Genomic DNA, 19,560 nt, shown 5'->3' with positions numbered 1-19,560 from the left:
GCTTAATGCTATAGAGGCAACCATTTAAAATCCAAAATGGGGAGCATTTGAGATCTTGCTTCTGGGAATATATCATCAGTTTGGCTCAAGTAAACTCTTATAAAAATTCAATAAAATAAAATAAAATCCAAGATGTGATACTACCATTTTTTTCCATTTTCTAGGACTTGATGAGTACAGTGTCTCATGAATGCTAGGAGTAAGAAGTCAAATTTATACTCTAGGAATTAGCAGACAACATAATCTAAAACAGATTATGAAAGATGACGGAGCTGGAACCTGAGAATCTAAATTCAGGTTCCTACTCTAACAGTGAAGAATTGCATTGGTCTGTGAGAAAAGGCCCCTAATTGTAGTTACCTAAACACATCAAGCTTTATTTTTCTCTTATGGAAAGGAGTCCAGAAGTAGGCAGTCACTGGTATAGGTTCAGGATGTCAAGGTTGGGGTCTCTCTAAAATTTTCTTAGCCTTTTCCTCATGGTTCTAAGAGAGCTGCTGTAGCTCTTGCCGTCACATCCATCTTCCAGATCAGAGGAACACGGAGGCAGAAAGGAATGACACCTGTATCACTGAAGCAAAACCTTTTTATAAAAATATATATTTTATTGATTTTTTACAGAGAGGAAGGGAGAGGGATAGAGAGTTAGAAACATCGATGAGAGAGAAACATCAATCAGCTGCCTCCTGCACACTCCCCACTGGGGATGTGCCCGCAACCAAGGTACATGTTCTTGACTGGAATCAAGCCTGGGACCCTTGAGTCCGCAGGCCGATGCTCTATCCACTGAGCCAAACCAGTTAGGGCAGCAAAACCTTTTTGAGAAACCTTTAATAGACTTCAACTCATTGCGATCATCTTTTTTTTTATTTATAAAATGGCTATAAATATCTGCTCTATCTTAACTTCCTGGTCCCCACCTACTCCAGCATTGATTAGGAGAAATTAAATGAGGGTTTAGCACAGGGGTCCTCAAACTACGGCCCACGGGCCACATGCAAATACAAATATTGTATTTGTTCCTGTTTTGTTTTTTTACTTCAAAATAAGATATGTGCAGTGTGCATAGGAATTTGTTCATAGTTTTTTTTTAAACTATAGTCCGGCCCTCCAATGGTCTTAGGGACAGTGAACTGGCCCCCTGTTTAAAAAGTTTGAGGACCCCTGGTTTAGCAAATTGAAAAGGTAAATTAGTAATTGCTGGGGCTGACCAGCAGACCCTGAGCCACAGATGAATGATTACTCTAACACAGTGTTTGCTGTGAAAGAGAGGGCTAAAGGACTGCCTGGCTAAAGGAACCAGAGAGCCTCGATCGCCTGCCTCTTCAGGCTTTTATTGTAGCAGCAGTTTGAGATAAAGTTTATCTTTTAGATACAATCAGTAGGGTAAGTAATCTTGGGAGGACACATGTGTATGCAGTGTCCTTTAAGCATTAAGCATAAGGATTGCAGTAAACACCCGAAGGTCTACACGTGCACAGACTTGTTTGGAAAGGTCAAAGAATAATTAGGGGCGCCGCCTTCAGCACTCCCCTAAGTCAGAATTCCGATAAACAGGGTGGGCCGCCTTCAGCCCACTCATATTTTTGGAATGTCCTCCTTACAAACTTTCCAACCAAGTCCCGTGCTTCCCCACATCTTATATAATAAAAGCCTAATATGCAAATCGACCAAACCACGAAATGACCAGTTGCTATCACACGCACTGATCACCAGAAGCAGACGCTCAATGCAGGAGCTGCCCCCAGCCCACAGGCCCCAACCGGCGGTGGCAATGGGGGGCGGGGACAGCAAGCGGGCGGTACCGTGCCAGCCAAGGCAGGTGCCAGCGGGGGCCCTCCCCGATCGCCCTGCTGGTCGCCCTACAGATTGGCCCTGATAGCCGGCCAGGCCTAGGGACCCTACCCATGCATGAATTTCGTGCACCGGGCCCCTAGTTAGTATATAACATAAAATGACTTTATTAAGTAGGCAATAGCAAGGAAGTGGTTGTATATATCAAAGGAGATTCTAATGCAGCAGTTCTCAACCTGTGGGTCGCGACCCCTTTAGCGGTCGAACTACCCTTTCACAGGATGGTTGCCTAAGACCATCCTGCATATCAGATATTTACATTACAATTCATAACAGTAGCAACATTACAATTATGAAGTAGCAACGAAAATAATTTTATGGTTGGGTCACAACATGAGGAACTGTATTTAAAGGGCCAGAAGATTGAGAACCACTGTTCTAATGTATAATTTTCACTTCTCTGGTCATCAGTGAGAGTAAAATAAGCATAAATCATCTACAAGTTCATGTTGGGCATTTAAAAAATATCCCAGTGGGCCCCACTGGTGTGGCTCAGTGGTTGAATGTCGACCTATGAACCAGGAGGTCCACAGTTTGATTCCTGGTCAGGGCACATTCCTGGGTTGCAGACTCGATCCCAGTTAGAGGTTGTGCAGGAGGTAGCCGATCAATGATTCTCTCTTATCATTGATGTTTCTATCTCTCCCTCTCCTTTCCTCTCTGAAATCAATAAAAATATTTTTTTAATTTAAAAATATCCCAATGGGTAATAAAAACTTAGCCTTAAAATATACCAATTACAAGTTATTCATGTAGTCTATGAACTGTATGAACTCTTGCCATTTGAACAGTCATAGTGCAACCCACCTGTGGCCTCAGAGCATCTTGAAGGTTGGACCAGAGATGTCAATTATAAGGACAAGATAGTGACAACATTTCTATCTGGAAATCCCTAGTGTGGAGTAGGAAATATTTTTGTTTGTTTTCAAACCAAGAGGTGGCAGTGGGAGGTTGAATTTTTAAAGTCAAACAAATGGTGTCACACTGATTGTTTTTTATTCAAGATTACAAGAACTTTAGACTTTTCTAGTTAAAAAACAATTTTATCCTTTGTCAGGCAGTCGATGTTCTATGTAGAAATGCATTTTCCAATAGAATAATGTGCTAAAATGTTTTCTTTCAAGGCTATTTCATGTAATTAAAATTAAAGTTAAAAATCAGAGCTCAGCTAGCTCATATCTTGAAGTCATCCATACAATTGCCTTCTCTTGTAGATCCAGATTCAGAAAGAGCCAAGTAGCAATTAAAGATATCAGGAACAACAGAACTCTTTAGCAACGCGACCAATTAATTTGAAACAGCCTGTCTCCTAAGAGTCAGATAGATATAAAATTAGTAAGGTACTTATTTCATTCAAAGATTCGAGATCACTGCCCAGAGGTTTCTTTTATTTTTAGCCTAGTAGACTGTTTTGTTTCTTTCGGTAGCTACCGTATGAGTGTTCTATATAGTACATAGCATAATTTTTGCACTGTATCCAGATGAGGGGTGCATCTATACTAATAAAAGGGTAATATGCTAATTAGGGCAGATGTCTTCTGGACATCCATCTGGACATCCATCCAGACAAAGCCATAGCGGCTGTGAGGCCCAGGTCTCAGGAAGCCGTGAACTGCCGCGGCTGGCAGTGGCAGCAGCAGCGGGGTGATGGGGGCGGTGCCTTCCCCTGGTCAGCCCAGTCGCACCGTCAGTAGGACATCCCCACAGTATATAGAGCTGGAGAGATCAATAGGCCTCTTGCTTATATATGGATCACAGCTATACCAATATTCAGTGAACAGACAGGACAGTTCAATGGAAATTGCTGGAATAATCTGTACATTATGCTCAAGAAAAGATTATATCAGTTCCCTTTAAAGGATTTTCCTTTTTTGTAAGAAGTGAGGGTGGACCTCATATGTGAAGCCTAAAGAATACCACACAGTGTCCACAGAGCAAGAGAGATGCTTCTGGACCAAGGGAAATGGCTATCAGACATGGAAACCATGGGAGGAGGAGAAAATACTGATTAAACATCTCAAATATTCAGTAATGAAAGACAGGGAGGATGAATGGATGAGTGGTAAGAAATGAGGGAGACTATGGAAGTGTTTGAAGTTTTTTAGACGGGATTTCACACATACACAATTACAATCTGATGTTTTCTAAACTCTCACAACTATTTTATAGTGACTCTTGTAACGTGACGTGAGGATGTGAACCAACTGTGTTTTATATGCATATGGGTGGAACATGACATTAAGAAGGCAAATTAAGTGTCTCCAGAAATATTCACGCCTTGAATTGTTTATGTATTTCCCTTTGCATTTGTCTATTAGTCTTTTTTGGCACCAAACTCTGTCAGAATACTTTGTGGCTTTAATTTTTAAGTAGTTATAAATTGAATTGTAAAAGGTAGGCAACTTGATTGATGCAAGTCTACATTGAGAGCACTTAGTGGACATGTAATATGCCTTCATTGTGTTCTGTATTCATTTAATTCGTTCAACAAATATTTATTGTTGTGTGCCACAAATACTGTGTGTCAGGAATGAGCTAGGTCCTGCCAGAAAAGATCATAACCAGTCTGCTAAGAAATACTTGATTTGAAGAAGAACTTCCAAATGTTCAACGATTTTCAACACAAATTTCTTGAGGAACATATGACAGATATAGTGATTTAATCAACATCCTTTAAGCAAATTCCCTACAGTAAAGCTTTAGTCCTCTGTTCTGAGAAAATTGCTGTGTCTGCTTTATTATAACCTTATATACTTACTAGAGGCCCGGTACACGAAAAATTGGTGCACTGGAGGGGGTCCCTCAGCCCAGCCTACACCCCCTCTCACAGTCCAGGAGCCCTCAGGGGATGTCCTACTGACGTGCGACTGGGCTGACCAGGGGAAGGCACCGCCCCCATCACCCCGCTGCTGCTGCCACTGCCAGCTGCGGCAGTTCACGGCTGCGAGGCCAGAGCCCTGGGCCTCACAATCGCCAGGGCTCATGGCTGCCTGAGACCCAGGCCTCACAGCCGCTATGGCTTTGTCCGGATGGATGTCCGGAAGACGTCTGCCCCAATTAGCATATTACCCTTTTATTAGTATAGATGCACCCCTCATCTGGATACAGTGCAAAAATTATGCTATATACTATATAGAACAAGTGGCACTGGGAACATTTTAGTTCTTGGCCTAGACAAAAAGACAGAAGATTTCTATACTCATTGAGAATATATTATCGATATGTTCCCTAGACCTAAATATAGGATGGAAGGCAGAAGGTTTCCTAGGAGATTTGGATCTTGCAAATATTAAGATTGAAGAACGATATAAAATGATCCAATTAGACATACCCTTCAGATTTTAATAAAAGTTTTGGGGAGAAAAATAGTGTTCTTTATACTTAATGTGAAAACAGATACTACCTTCAAGTAGTATCACATAAGTACACACCTAGCTTTGCAAGGTCATCCATTTTTGGAGTGATTGATTATATAACACATTTTCTGTGCCTTTTATCTTTATATGGATGAATTTTGAGAAACTGCTAAGGCTTAAAATCTAAATATGTTTGTAAAATGCTACTTTATTTCTGGATACTCTTATTCCATCTAATTCCTTTTTATGTTCGGCTTTTAATCAATAATTTCAGGCTAAATGTAGTCAAGTGTCTGGAACTAAAAAATGTCAAATGAAATGCTCTATTATCTGATAATAGCTAGGTTGTCCTTGTTAACTAATGCTTATTTTGTATTGTTCTTGATTTAGGTTTTAGGTGACATTAGGTTTAAAAGTGGGAAGGTACATCACTCTTTTTTGTTCATTTAAATGTTTGCTGCCTTTTTTTGTTAGCTATAATTTTGTAGTCTACCATATGGTTGCCAGTTATTCTTTACTTGCTTGACATGTAAATACCCTATGATTCCAAAACAGTGCATATTAGTAAAATTATGGTAATATCACTACTCTTCTGTTACCATATGGCTGTCTTGGAAGTAACTCTTCAAAAGTAATTGCCTTTCAAGCTATTCCCTTCAATTATTTTGTTTTGGTCCATTACTCTGCCAATTCTACCTTCTTATCTTAATCTCCATCTCTTTAAACTAACAGACTACATCTCTGAAACAAATCTTATATAATAAAGAGCTAATATGCTAATTAGACCGGATGGTGGAACGACTTTCTGGAAGACCTCCCAGAACAACCAGTGGGTGGGGCCAAGAGGCAGCGGGGCGGGTGGGGGGGGTGCGAGGGCCGAGCCCCGTGCACAAATTTTGTGCATCGGACCTCTACTATATTTATATTCTCACTAGAGGCCCGGTGCATAAAATTCGTGCATGGGGCGGGCAGGTCCCTCAGCCCGGCCTGCACCCTCACAATCTGGGACTCCTTGGGGGATGTCCATCCAGGATCGGGCCTAAACTGGCAGTCTGACATCCATCTCGCAATCCGGGACCGCTGGCTTCTAACTGCTCACCTGCCTGCCTGATCGCCCCTAACCACTTATCTGCCTGATTGCCCCTAACTGCTCTGCCTACCTGCCTGATCGCCCCTAACCGCCTCTGCCTTGGCCCCCACTGCCGTGGCTTCATCTGGAAGGACATCTGGAAGGTTGTTTGGCTGTCTGGTCTAATTAGCCTATTACACTTTTATTATTATAGATAGGAAAGACATCTGAGAAATTCAAGCTTACAAGGAAAAGAAGAGCAAAGTGTAGAATAATGTCGGGCTGGTTGCCTAATGTATTTTTGGCTCTGATCATCTGGGCCAGCACTTGCTTGTTATGAAAAATGACTCTAAGTTACTCTGTGCTGACAGAACTTATTATAAGGAAAGGAGTAATTTACAAGTCATGGCTTCAACTTACAATTGCAGACTTCTTGTTCATATAAATCATGTGCTATGCTCATATAGTCAATCATAAAATAAATTCAGAATGCACTGTGCTGTTTTGGATTGCCTGAGACTTCCTTCCCTAGACACTTAGATTTCTCAAAGTATCAAGTTTAATTTGGGGATTTTCTCCAAACTTCAGAAGCCTATTTTTAAAAGATAAGGAAATATTAAGTGCTGCATCAGTTCAACTTCAGTAATCTCCTGAAGATTTACTCTCTGATGAAACCCCAGTCTTTATATCAAAACATGTCTTTTATTAATGATAACACATGAAAAGGCTAGATAATTTATATAGGATTTTCATGAATGAATGACATGCTCCTTCAAAATGAACAAAGAAGTGAAAAATTAGTTTAAGGACTTAGAAGAAAAGTCCCAGAAACTAAAATATTTAATTTAGAGGAAAAGGATTACAAAATCAATAACAATAATAGCTTGTATTTATTGGATACTTGCCACATGCCATTCTTCAGTTACTCTGTTAGATAGATACTATTATTATGCCCATCTTACAGATGACAAAACTGAGGCTTGGGGGAAATTAACTTGTCCAAGGTCTTATAAGTAGTAATTGCTGGAGAAGATAAATCGTAGAAATCTAATGCTAAAGAGCCAGCTCTTTAACATGACAGGCACCATAACACAAATGATAGTCATGCCGACTGAATAGTTATTTGAATCACAGAACACTTCTTAAGATATTCCTACCAAAAGGTAAGGTTAAATCTATTCAAGTATTTTGAGTTAACATTATTTAGAGAAGGTAAGGGTAATGGAAGAACAAGGAAAATAATATCACACAGAAACAAACATGGAAATCCAGTCCATGGGACATAGCCCAGGATCACTGATTGTTTCTGCATTAAGCCATGGTGTGCTAAAACAAACAAACAAATAAACAAAAACCAGTGGGGCCTTTGCTGAGACCTTACTGCTCCAAGTGTGGTCTCCTTTGCATCCAGCAATATTGGCACCACCTGGGAGACTGTTAGACAGGTAATATCTCAGGTCTTGCCCCAGACCCTATTGAATATTAAAATCCCCAAATGATTCATTTGCACATTAGAGTTGGAGAAACACTGGTCTAGATGCCCAGAGACTTAACCAATTGTAATATGTAGTCCTTGTTTGATCATGATTCGACAAGCCAAGTGCAAAGAGACATTTTTACCTACTGGGGAGATTGGGCATGGACTAGGTTTTGAATTCTACAAAGGAATGAGTACTGATTTCATTAGGTGTGGTAATGGCACCCAAAGGTTAATGATGAATGTCCCAATCTTTTAAAATTTAGACGTGTATACTGAAGCATATTGGGGTAAAATAATGTCTTTGATTTGCTTTAAAAAGTTTTGGCAAAGAAAATAACAAATGTGGCAATATCTTGAAAATTGTTGAATCTGTATTACAGCCATGCTATTCTGCCATCTACTTTTAAGTACATTTGAATTTTTATAACTTTTTTAAATACCAAAGGAAATGAGCTAGAAGTTTTTTAAATAGAAATTTTTTAAATAACTAAAAGAAGTTTCTTATAATAAAAAATTTTTTAAAGGCTTAATCATTTAACAGGATATTAGAGAATCTTTCTGCAAAGGATTTTAAAAATAGGATAAAAATGGGGGCAATTTTAAATATAGTCCTGGTAAAAGCCAGAAGACAGGGATGGGGGATAAAGAGGATCCTAATATATGGTGAGAGGAGATTTGACTTTGGGTGGTGGGCACATGGTGCAATATACAGATCTTGTAACATAGGAACCCACACCTGAAACATATATGTTCATGTTGACCAATGTCACCCCAATAAATTTAATTTTAAAATGTTTAATGAGAAAGGGTATCCACTCTGATAAAAAAAAAGGGGGGGGTGGTTAGGTCTACGGGGAAAAAGCCAGAAGACTTAAAAAAATCTGTCCACTCCCTTTTAAAAAAGCATTCTATGGTAGATGTTATATTTTGTGAATATTATGGGTCATTGATCTTAGATTTAATGCCTTCATTATGTTTTAAAAAAAGAAAGAGTGGTAAATGGTGCCTCTGGTCTACCCCCATTTTCCTCTCATGCGTTCTTCACTGGTAGTTCCCTATAATGGTTGACGGATGGAATGCTGAGCTACCTACTCATCCACATCAGGTATTTAACAGAGAGTCCTGTACTCATCTTACTCTGTTGAGAGTCTATGCTGGTAATTGCAGACTAAGGCCTTTTGATGTTATGTGATCAATAGGAAACTCTTTAAGCTGGAGTATATTTGTCATATACAAAGGAATTCCTTTCAACACCACATAAACCCTTAATGTACTTACCCATTACAAAGCATATCTTTTTTTCTTTTTCTGGAAAGAGGAGCAAAAGAGATTCCCTAAGCTATTAAAAAGAAAAAACCCAGGCACTTTGATAGGTTATTAAGTGGCAGTATTTGTGAGAATGTGTTTCATATTTCTGGCTCTTTCCTATAGAAAACCGAGAGTGGTTCTCAAAGACTAATAAGCGAAGCCAGCGTTCCCCAGATGCAGACATTATACTGTTCACCGGTGAACAACCGACGCCTGACTGGTTTAGTAGGTGCCTCATGTTTACAGAGTGAGTCAGTGGATGAGCAGGAATCTGCTTCCAGAAGCCTTCCCATTTTAACCACAAGTCGTGTTTCCTATGTGGTACTATTTTTGGGTCTGTTGGTTTGGATTTTATGGAATAATCCAGAGCATCTTAAGATTTTCCATTAGACACATATGTATTAGGAGAAATAAATGAGTAATCGGATAGTGGAGGGAAATTTCATCTGACTCTGAATCAGAGTTGCTGACACTCAGGAGCTGTTCCTTGCACTTCTTTAATTTAGAGTAAGCTCCTTGCTATAGGACACCACATTGTTAGACATGTGTGATTTTTAATGTTGTGGTCACCTAAGTTGTTTTTTAATTTACTGTGTATTAGACTTTTATGATCATTATGATTATCCCCTTATTAATGCAGATAAACCTTATTGAAACTTTAAGGACAAGTGGACCTCTGGATAGAGCCCTTTTTATATTATGCAAAATTCATGATATCTTCTTTTTGGGAGAGATAAGTAGTGAATGTGATGATTTTGAAGCACAGTAATCCTCTATTTCAAAATAATAGAAGTACATATATTTAATAGCAAGTGATCTTTACTTTGGAAAGTAACACAAGCTCTAACTTTTGAGGACATAAAATTGACATCTGTTACCTTGGAAACAATTTTTAGAAACACTTAAAGGGAATGTACTAAAGTTACATTTGAGGAAGACAAATTAAATCTTTTGAAATTCAAATGTGGCACATCATTCAATGTTTAAGCTCCAATCTTGAAGAAATAGTTATAACTTTTTGTACCAAATACTCCCGATGTTTGATCACAACGCTTGAAAAAATAACCAGCATGCTTTTTATAGGTTCCAAAATCAATTTAGAAAATATGCATGTTATAAAGTAAATGTAGTTAGATTTATTCATGATAAGTTAATATGTACTATAGAATAACATACAGATTTGCTGGCTAAAAAAGCATCACTCTATTAGCAATAAACTATTTTGCATGTAGCTATCTTATATTTGCCATATGGGCTTTCATCACACCTTTCTTTAGTCCAAGATTTCTCTGAACTAATTGCAGCTAAATCAAATTGGTGCAAAGACGGCTTCAGAGAAGAGGGTGTCTTAATTGGGACCCCATAGATTGTGAAGCTGTAAGTGAACATGTGGGGCTGAAAGAGAAAGCACAGAAAGACATATCAGTAAGTGGCATAAAAATAAGGCTTTCTACAGACAGACTATACAAGCAGCCAAAGGCATGATGTGGTTATAGGAGAGCTTAATGTTTCCCCACCTACTAGACCTGGGTTTCTCAACCTGGGCAATGTCGACATTTGAAGTTGGACAATTCTTTGTTGCGGAGCTGTCCTGAGCATTGTAGGATCTTAAGCGGAATCCTTGACCTCAATCTACTAGATGCCAGTAGCATACACACCCTTAGTTTGATAATGATAATATCTGTAAATATTCCCTGGGGATAGGTTTGCCAGACTTAGCAAGTAAAAATAGAGGACACCCAGGTAAATTTGATTTTCTGATTGCAGCAAGTAACTTTTTGGTATATGTATATCCCATACAACATTCGGTACAGACTTGTACTAAACATTTATTTGTTGTTTGTCTGAAATTCAAATTTAACTGGGAGGTCTATATTTTAGCTAGTAACCCTACTAGGAGGCAAAATTGTCCATGGTTAAAAACCCGCTGTGCCATTGGTATCAGTAAGTTATGAGCAAACACCCAAGACACTCTTGGCTAACCTGACTGACGATGTTGCTTTCCTGAACCTCTCTGACTCCAGTAACCTTGTTTGCAGAGGAGAGCTCATTAACCTTCCTCACAGTGTGAAGTGAGATCTAAAGGAAATAATGTATGAAATACCCTTAGTACAATGCCAGGCCTAGTGAACAATTGATATATGTCTGTTATTACTGTCTAGCAATCCCTTACAAGATGGTGTCATAATATTTATTGGCCTCTGGACTTTATTTTCACTAACAAGAAAGACTGTATTAAGGAAATAACAGGAGCCCTGCAGTGATTCTCAGTTGGGGCTGCACATTGAAAAGGCGGGGGGGGGGGGGGGGGGGCGGGGGTGTCCTCACGCTGTGTGGATCCTATCTCTGAGAGGATTTCATTGATCTGGAGTGTGGTCTGAGCATTGGGATTTTCCAAAGGTCCTAAAATGTGTAGCCAAAGCTGTTTGAGAGAAAAGTATCCGATAATTGGTATGCTTTAACAATGAAGAGAGGGAGTAGACTCAAATTACATTTGATCATTGGGTTATAGAAAAGTAGATTGGAATCAACTTTTGAGAAAAGTTGGACATTTCATTCATTCATTCATTCATTCATTCAACAAATATAGTATCTGAATACCTACTATGTGCCAGGCCATGTTCTAATGATAAACAAGACATTTTAATTTAATTTCATAGACTAGAATTAAGGTCCACATGAGAGATAGCAGCATTCCCTCCCCCGCCCCCCCCCCAAAAAAAATCAAATGAAGTCAGTCATGAATAGATTTTTTTAATGTTTTCATTGATTTTAATAAAGAGGAAAGGAGATAGAAACATCAACAAGAGAGAAACATCATCAATCAGCTGCTTGCAACACGGGCATGTGCCCTGACTGGGAATCGAACCGGTGACCTCTTAGTTCGTGGATTGATGCTCAACCACTGAACCATACAGGCCAGGCTGAAGTCAGGGTTTTAATAAGAAAGCAAAATGGGGAGAAATTAGTGTGACTTGACAAGATGTTCTCTGAAGTTAGCTCCTAGGAGAGACTGAAATAGCAAGAGCATATTACAAGGACAAGTAAAGGGATGGCATAAAAATGTAGAGTGCCAGAAAGGCCAAACACGAACAAAACTAGCAACTGCAGCAGGATCATTCTGTGAAAAGGGAAGTCCTAGAATAAAGGCAAATAAGAAGGAAGTGTGAGGCTCTCTTTTTGAGAAAGATCTGCATTGTTTAACAGATTGTTAAAAGGCAGAACAAGTGTAATGCCTATTTTGCTTTATTTTTCTCAAGAAGAATGAGCTATTAGAAAATGCAAAACAAAAACTGTGCAATGGAAATGTGTAGGCTAAATGGGTGAGGATAGATCATACATATCCTTTTTACATGAATTATTAACCTCTTGCTGAGACATCAGTAAATTTTCATGTGTGATCACAGAAACTTCGGTAGTAATAGTATAGGACTGACAGTGTACTTGTGAAAATTACACTCCTTTTTATAACAAAAAAAACATTAAAATATATATAATAGCTTAAATACAATATAAGTTTATTTCTTGTTTTCAAATCTGAAACTGCTGTTCCTGGGTGGTGAGTCTCTCTCCTCCAAGAGTGGATTCAGGGACCCAGGTTCCTTCTATCTTGTGGCTCTGCCATCTTTAATAAACCGCTTCTCAGGTCTCCATGCTCATCTTTTCCTGGCTGTGGAAAGAAAAAGAACATGAAAGGCTACCAATGGGGTGCTCTTGTGGGCCAGGTTGGAAAGTAGCACATATCACCTTTGCAAGCCTTCCATTGGCTAAAAACCAGTCACTTGGGCACCCAGTTGAAAAAAAAAATTGAGAAATGTAGAGTGCCCAGGAAGAATAATCAGATTTGATGACAGCTAACTAATCTCTACAAGATCTGCCAAAAAACTGTAGTTAGATGAATAATTCAAATTTTAAAAATGGTGTTGAAATGGAATTGAAGGAGATAGAAATAACAAAGGCTTGAATCCACTTGGAATCTGTACCTCATCTTCTGCATATTAGGAAAGCATGTAACAAATACAGGACATTGTTGATAAATGAGAACTGGGTGATGGTATCATTGAGTGGATTCATAGCTCTTCAGTAGTAATCACTGTCAACCATCAAGGCAGTCTTGAGTGCTATGTCTTGTGACTCTCCTTGCCCATATCTCATGAAACACTAGAATACAGACAAACTTGAGGGTGACTCAGTGAAAGAGATATTGAATGATAGTGCAGATGAAAGAATCAAGAGTGGTTTCACATGATCTCAAAAATCTAGAACATAGATCAGCAGAATTTTTTTGAAAACAGCAAGGTAGTATTTTAGGCTTTTGGGTCATCAGGCCTCTGTCACTAGTCCTTTTTGCTGCTGTAGCCCAGAAGCTGCCATAAACAATATATAAGTGAATTGGTGTGGCTGTATTCCAATAAAACCAAATACAAAAAACAGGTGCCAGGCTGGATTTGGGCCCTGCTTTGCTGAATCCTGATCTAGAAGTATAGGTTGAAATCTGAAGGCAGTAAATCTAAATTTGTTCATTTAAGGCCAAAGAACAATGGGCCTAACGTTACCTATAGAGCAACAAGGTGGGCATTATTTGCTCTGATTTTACAGATAAGAAAGCGAAATCTCAAAAATAAATAGTTTGACCTGCATTCGCATCTGGATAACACTTAATGGGACATCATGCCACATCAACAAATGTTTGTGTAAATTGAGAGGCTCACAGTTCAGTGCTCAGGTGGAGTACTTCATGTGGCAGCACTCCCTGTAGGAGAGCCCTGAGTTCTTCGGGCTCTGTTCTTATTCAAGTGTGTGACCTTTGAGAGACTCACTTAACTTCTCTGGGCCTTGGCTAAGAAAGCAGTAAGAATAAGAGGCTGGACTAGATAAACACCAAAGCCCCTCTCAGGTTCAATAGCGTTACTGTTATGTTAAGGGCATCATGTGAGAGAGAACTGAGACTTACTCCTTGTAACTCCTAAAAGCAATTATTTTTAATGTTTTCTAATGTAGTTTTATGGAAAATCAATTTATAAAACATAAAAATGGCATTTTATGAGCATGCATGTGTTTTTTACAAGTTCAAATTTATAATATTTTCTGATTATAAAGACATTTATTGAAAGAATAATTGGGCAGCTATGAATGAAACTGAAGTTTTAAACTGGGAGTGATAGATAATTGGTGGATTCTTTTTAGAATCAGTGCCTCAGCATTCTATTTATTATAAATTGGTTATTTACTTGCTTGCTTGCTTTTGGTTTTACAATGTCAAGAAAATCCTTATTCACATGGTAGTTTAAGTGATAAAAAGAAGTTAATAGTCTTGCAATCTAAGAAATCTTGTCGGAATATAGAAATGGCAAGAGGCCTGAAAAACAAAATGCATTAACTTGACAACATAAATCAGGTGATCTTTAGTACATTAATTTGGCATACATGATAACAATAAATGTAAATTAAGCATTGGAAAAAATCTTGTATCAGTCCAGGTAGGCTAAGTTTATGCTATGCTGCTACTTGTACACCCAAACCTCAAAGGCTTGCTGTAGTAAGTGTTTATCTTATTTTTATGTCTTGCTCATATTACATGTCCAATTCTGGTTATAGTTAAGGGGAGGAGCTATGATCCACATAGCTTCTCAGGGATCCAGGCTGTTGGAGATGGCTCCCCAGTCTCATAGCTGTACTATCTGGTATTATCATTGGTTGCTAAGGCAAGGGCAGAGGCACCTGGAGTGCAAAACATTGGCTGTTTTACACAGAGGCTGTTCTTTACATGTGAGTGTAAAACACATTTGTCAGTTCTGCTCAGTGTTTGCTGAAACTAGTCTCCGGACCCTATTTTGGAAGTTAATGTGTGAGTCACATGAACTAAATATGCAAAAGCACTTGGAAGAACTATAAAGGAGCAGATCGCAAACATGTTTCAAAATAGAAAAATGCAGGTTCCTGAACCCACCCTACAATCCTGGAATCAGGATCTCTGAGGTATAGTTGGGAAATTTGCATTTTTAAAAAACATGCCACAGCTGATTCTCATTATCAATAGGAAGTGGCTGCTGTGAATAAGGAGTGTTTTCAAAATAGAGGAAAAGCAACAGTTAGATCTGTGGATTTAAGAATTTCCTGGCTGCAGTGTTGAAGATGGATTAAAGATAGAAGAAACTAGGAGCAGGGAGATTTCATGCCACACACATACAGTGCTCAATGAGCAGACATAAATGCATGTGCCTACATATCATACAGTGTGTTAGCAGGACCAGCTCAGTCTGAGAGTCTAACAATATTCTTGTAAATTTCTCTGTATATTTCTAGAATCTTCTCCCCACCCCCCGAGGTACATGCCCTTGACCAGAATCACTAAGGTCCCTTCAGTCTTGCTGGCCGATGCTCTATCCAACTCAGTGGATATTATGTTATTTTTTTAAAAAAAACTAATAATTCCACTCTATATATAGAAGGAAATGAAAACATATCCACAAAAAATTTTGTACATAGATGTTCACAGCAACATCCTATGTAATAAAAGGCTAATATGCAAATTGATTGAACAGTGGAATGACTGGTCGCTATGATGCGCACTGACCACTTAGGGGGCAGATGCTCAACACAGGAGCTGCCCCCTGGTGGTCAGTGTGCTCCCACAGGGGGAGCACCACTCATCCAGAAGCTGGGCTCAAGGCTGGAGAACCCAGTAGCAGTGGTGGGAGCCTCTCCTGCCTCTGTAGCAGTACTAAAGATGTCTGACTGCCGGCTTAGGTCCGCTCCCTGCAGGAATTGGGCCTAAGCCGTCAGACATTCCTCAAGGGTTCCCAGACTGGGAGAGGGCACAGGCCAGGCTGAGAGACCCCCCTAGTGCATGAATTTCGTGCACCAGGCCTATAGTCTATATATAAAAGCCTAAGCGACCAGAATGACCAGTCGCTATGATGCACACTGACCACCAGGGGGCAGACGCTCAACGTAGGAGCTGCCCCCTGGTGGTTAGTACGCTCCCACAGACAACCCCCCCGCAGCTGGCCAACCTCCCATGGTCCCTCCCCCCCACCCCACCCCTTTCCAGCTAGCCAACCTCCCGTGGTCCCTCCCAACCCCCCAGCCGGCTGGCCAACCTCCGCGGTCCCTACACCCCCCTCCCAGCCAGCCAACCTCCCGCGGTCCTGACCTGGACTGGGCAAGATGGCCTCGATTGGCCCTGATCGCCGGCCAGGCAGAGGGACCCCACCCATGCACTAGTTCATGCACCGGGCCTCTAGTTATTCATAATAGTCAAAAAGTGAGAACAATCCAAATGTCCATCAACTTATGAATGAATAAATAAAATGTTTGCTATAACCATACAATGGAATGTTATTTGGCAATAGAAAGGAATGAAGTACTAATACATGCTACATCAATGAGCTTCATCAATAGACTAAGTGAAAGAAGCCAGACACTAAAGACCAGATAGTGTATGATTCCATTTATATGAAATGTCTATTAAAGGCAGATCCATGGAGACAGAAAGTAGATTAGTGGTTGCCTACACGTAGGAGTGAGAATGGAGAGTGACTGCAAATAGGTAACAGGTTTCTTTTCTGGGTGATAGAAATGCTCAAAAATTAGATTTTGGTGATGGTTTAACAACTGTAAATATACTAACAACCATAGAATTATATACTTTTAACAGGTGAATTCTATGGTTTTTAAATCATATGTTAATAACAGTATTTTTAAAACGATGCAAAGGGTTACTGGTAGAGTCAGGCATGGTTTATAAGGAAACTTTAAGGATGGAAGGGGTTGATGTGAATGAAGTAGGTAGGATAAGGGGGAAGGAACCAGAGTGGAGAGAGAGAAAAAAATATACAAAATAGAGGAATAATAAGGCTGGCAAGTTATAGACCACAGACACCAGACTCAGATAAGTGTTAATTTGGAGAAGGAAAGGCATTAACAGGAGTAAGGAATTCCTTCCTTCTGAGGCAAAATATGGAAATGAACTTGTAGACTGCAGAGAAAAAGGGAAGAAAAGTGAGTATTCATAACCGATGGCCTGTGGTTTTCCGAGTCATGAAGAAGGTGAAGTAACAAGCTTGAATGATGAATTTGGCAATTTCAGAATGGTGATGGTTCAGACAACAAATGTAAAGAATATAAAAGCAAGCTGAATATATGAGTAAAATGATTTTTTAAGCCATTATGGCTTAGCTGAGTTTAAGTAAAAAACAGTAAAGCACTCAATCATCTAGGTCCGTGGTCGGCAAACTGCGGCTCGCAAGCCACATGCGGCTCTTTGGCCCCTTGAGTGTGGCTCTTCCTAAGCCTTAGGAATACCCTAATTAAGGTAATAACAATGTACCTACCTATATAGTTTAAGTTTAAAAAATTTGGCTCTCCAAAGACATTTCAATCGTTGTACTGTTGATATTTGGCTCTGTTGACTAATGAGTTTGCCGACCACTGATCTAGGTTATACATTTTTTTCTCTAGCAGCTCTAGATTTCCATGAAACAAGCAGAAACACATGAATTAACTGCCTGTGAAACTGGGTTTGAACGGGTTCCTGCTAAGGTTGGATGTAAAAGTGCCAATTTAATCAGGTATAAAATACCCGAAACACTTTTGAATATGGTTCTCACAAACTAAACAACTTTCAAGAAGTAAAACATTATCCAGCCAGTGTGCTCAGTGGTTGAGCTTCTCGACCAAGGAGCCAGGAGGCCATGGTGTGATTCCAGGGTCGATCCCCAGTAGGGGGCATGCATGAGGCAGCAATCAATGACTCTTTCATCATTGATGTTTCTCTCTCTCTCCCTCTCCCTTCCTCTCTGAAATTAATAAAAACATATTTTTTTAAAAATACATAAGACATCTTAGAAAAAAATTTCAATTTAGTTCATCAGGATTACATTTAATTCATAGAAATTCGATGTTGAGAGCTTACTGAGCCTCTCTGAGATGGCAGGGGTGGTGCTGAGCATGGTAATGTTTCGTTATGGAATGGAAATTTCAGAGAAAAAACAGGAGCTACTTACCATTCTACCCAATGGGTTCAAAGGAGGTACAGAGGGAAGTCTGGAGCAGGGCTTTCCCAAGCAGCCCATCTGAACGCATGGGTATGCAGACTCCTGGGTCCTTTCTTACCAACGCTGTGAATTCCACTCTGAGGTGCAGTCCAAACATGTTATATTTTTAACCACATCTATAATAATAAAAGCATAATGTGCTAATTAGACCGATGTCCTTCCGGACGTCCTTCCGAATAATCTTCCTAACGAAACCGGGGCTATGAGAGCCAAGCCCCTTGCATGAATTTCCTGCATCAGGCCTTCAGTATACTATAAAAGTGGTGTGGCCCTGACCGGTTTGGCTTGGTGGATAGAGCTTCAGCCTGCGGACTGAAGGGTCCTGGGTTCGATTGTGGTCAAGGGCATGTGCCTTGGTTTCGGGTACATCCCCATTAGGGGGTGTGCAGGAGGCAGCTGATCGATGTTTCTCTCTCATCGATGTTTCTAACTCTCTATCCCTCTCCCTTCCTGTCTGTAAAAAATCATAAAATATATATTTTTTAAAAAGTGGTGTGATGTTAGAATGGGAACTTTTGTCCAACTTAGTAAGAATTTCAACTGAAAACAGTGATGGAGGGGAAAATATCAAGCCATTTCTAAAAAGGGGTGAGGGGAAGTCGTTTAATGGTTCGGCAAAAAGATTTAAGAAAACCTGAAAGATGTATAAACAGACCTGAGCGGGAGAGAATAACCAGATCTCACAGGAAACCAAATCGAATAGGAAATGCCTGTCAAAGGCCACTGCTCTCTCTCCGCCCCGGAGGGGGAAAAGGTTGAACACCAAAACCCTGAATTACCTCCTCGCCTTACAGGACCAGATTCCTGGGATGTCAAACTGCAGCAACAGGTCTCGGTGCCGCGACGAACTTTAAACGTGACTGTTTGTGCTTTACTTTTTACCAAGATGGTCTCGCCACGCTTCCCACGTACCCATTTTCTCTCTCTGGGTTGGTTTTCATTAACGATGACTGCATCTTTACCTTCACACTAACTTTCCCAGCCTCCTCCTCGCCATCCCGCCCCTAAAACGGACAGAAGTTTCCTGCGGACGGTGCGCCTCCGCCAGCGCACGGACCCCCGACGGAGACACTTCCCGACGGGGCTCTAGGCCCCCGACGTTTGCGCGCCTCCAGCAAAGCCTCCCCTGGGCCATTTCCATGCACGGCTCCGTCCTCCGGCGCCGAGGCGGGGCCTCCACCCACCGGCCCAGCAGTCCTGCAAGTCCGGTTGGGCCGCGCGGGGCGGGGCGGGGCGGGGCCTGGGGGCGGGGCCGGCCGCTCCATCGGGGCCGGCGGGTGGGGTGGGGGCGGGTAGGACCAGCCCGACTTGCTCCAAAGTCCTAGCTCTCCAACCCCCGCGTCTGTTCTAGGAAGCATGTCCCTAACTTAGAAACTAGTTTTCGCCGGCGTTGGCGTGTGGGAGCAGCAAGAAAAACTTTTCAAAACTTTTGAA

The 19,560-nt window shown here is 40.5% G+C and overlaps 1 protein-coding gene and 1 long non-coding RNA gene across 2 annotated transcripts in view; one reads left to right on the top strand and one right to left on the bottom strand.

The window, feature by feature from the left end:
- Positions 1-19,560, top strand: part of OXR1 (oxidation resistance 1) — a 318,551-nt gene that overhangs the window by 219,773 nt on the left and 79,218 nt on the right. The gene's annotated exons all lie outside the window — the stretch shown is intronic.
- LOC138993074 (uncharacterized) lies at positions 12,569-19,299 on the bottom strand. The gene is made up of 3 exons (XR_011468224.1): positions 18,906-19,299; positions 18,076-18,242; positions 12,569-12,737 (listed from the first exon to the last, which is right to left on the bottom strand). It is a non-coding gene; the product is annotated as an uncharacterized lncRNA (long non-coding RNA).

The sequence above is a fragment of the Myotis yumanensis genome, unplaced genomic scaffold, assembly GCF_028538775.1.
Source record: "Myotis yumanensis isolate MYYU_CA2020_CCGP unplaced genomic scaffold, mMyoYum1.0.hap1 SCAF_15, whole genome shotgun sequence".
Lineage (NCBI taxonomy): Eukaryota > Metazoa > Chordata > Mammalia > Chiroptera > Vespertilionidae > Myotis > Myotis yumanensis.
Note: the sequence above shows the minus strand (reverse complement) of the source record. Positions and strands in the feature narration are given on the sequence as shown.